We start from the raw sequence: 1,972 nt of genomic DNA, 5'->3' as shown, positions 1-1,972 counted from the left end.
CAGCCCTTTAAAAAGGTGTAAATAGGGTTCTGGAAACCTTCATGTGTTATGGGCTAATTGTACTAAGATAAGAAAACAGGCTTGGAACAAATTAACAATGAGGGAAACCATCCCTTCTAGGTTAGCTGGGACACTACTATCTGGTAACTAAAAGTCATAAACTGGGAGTGGGCAATTTATTGTGGGTGCAAGGACAAAAAAGAAAAATATTGACTTGTTTTTTTTTTAATTTAAACCGTTTTATTATAAAAGTAATACAAATGACAAATAAAATGTGGAGAAGGACAAAGGCATCCACTTGCTGCCTGCCATCCTACTGAAACCACTATCAGTATCTATTGTCACTTTCATAGCCTGGCGTGTCATTCACACCCATGACCACGCTAGTGCTCTTGTGTCCGTTTTCTTGCTGTAGCGTTTTCTCCGTACCACTCACTGATACCTGTCTATCGACTACGGGTGTGGGATGGCAGAGGCACCGCCAGGCTCCACAACTCTGCACGTATCCTTGGTGTAAACCCGCATGCAACTGTACTGTCTCTGATAAGAAAGTTCTAGGCTAACTATATTTGCAAGCAATATAGTGCTTCCATCGGAGAAGGCTTTATTCTGAAAGGAAGTTTATGGGTTGGGACTAGCTAAGTCAACCCTGACTACCTCTGAGATAAAAGACGAGCAGCTCGCTGAGGAGCCTCACATCCAATCTTTCAGAACTGAAGTCAGCACCAAGAAGGGCAGATGTCATCTTCTAAGAGAAATATTCTGAGGGTCTGGCAGCATAAATCCATCGGTAAGTTTATAATAGACTATTGTGGAATCTGACTCCACTATGGCCAAAGTAAAAGACATTGGCAGTTCTGGATCGCCTTGCAACTTTCTAGACGCCTTCAAGATTTCCCTTATCCTATTATGGCTGAGGGAAGCAGAAATGGGTGTAGGCACCACTGTCTGCAGCCCTTCCCCTTCGATCTCAGTGCCAAGGAGGCAGATGAGTTGTAGTTCTGGTATTCCTACACAGTTTACTTCATGCCAACTTTTACTCTCCATGAGATCCAGGTAAACCAAGAATGCTATATAAACTTGGGTGGCATCTCCTATATCTAATTCCATCATTTCTAAGTACTTAGGGTGTGTGCCCATCCAGGCGTCCTCCGGAGCCCATGTGTGGGCGCCGCCGCCATCGCGAACGGGAGCCAGGCCAGGCCCGCTACATCCCGGGGTAGGTTCGGAATCGCTGTGCTCCTCCATGCCGCCCGCGCAGAAAGCCGTGGTGCACCGCAAACCCCTGACTTGTTTATCAATACAAAACTTCAAAACTAATTAGACAATTGGCAGATAATTTGCCTCTTGACAAAACCATTCTAACTTAATAACATAAGAATTATTGTTTTAAACTTTTAATGAACTTCTGGAGCTAGTAACAGAAAATGAATGTTTAGTCAGGTACTAGTCTAAATGGAAACACATGTAAACATTTCTTTTGTGACTCCTTATCAATTTATGACTTGAATTGGTGTCTTTTTTTTTTTTTTGGTTTTTCGAGACAGGGTTTCTCTGTGTAGCCCTGGCTGTCCTGGAACCCACTCTGTAGATCAGGCTGGCCTCGAACTCAGAAATCCACCTGCCTCTGCCTCTGCCTCTGCTGGGATTAAAGGTGTGGGACACCACACCTGGCTTTTGAATTGGTGTCTTAAACTTGCTATGAACTTATGGAATATAAAGATGGCCATATTATCAACTCTCTGGAGAAAGTATAAGAACTAAAAAAGACAATAAGGGAAGGGCATTTTCTTACTTTCAGAAATGAAAAGGTAGAAGCTCTTTTGGTTGGAGATTCTTTTTCACGCAGAATGAATGAGTTTTTTTCTGCATTGACACTTGATCATTGGACTGTGCTCATGGGTACTTTCGTTCCATCCACCAAATGTACATATGCATATATAAGTATATGTATATGTATGTAAGTATGTAT

The 1,972-nt window shown here is 42.5% G+C and overlaps 1 pseudogene; it reads right to left on the bottom strand.

Moving 5' to 3' along the window:
• Gm5874 (predicted gene 5874) lies at positions 222–1,286 on the bottom strand (annotated as a pseudogene).

This window comes from Mus musculus, chromosome 6 (genome assembly GCF_000001635.26).
Source record: "Mus musculus strain C57BL/6J chromosome 6, GRCm38.p6 C57BL/6J".
NCBI classification, from domain to species: domain Eukaryota; kingdom Metazoa; phylum Chordata; class Mammalia; order Rodentia; family Muridae; genus Mus; species Mus musculus.
Note: the sequence above shows the minus strand (reverse complement) of the source record. Positions and strands in the feature narration are given on the sequence as shown.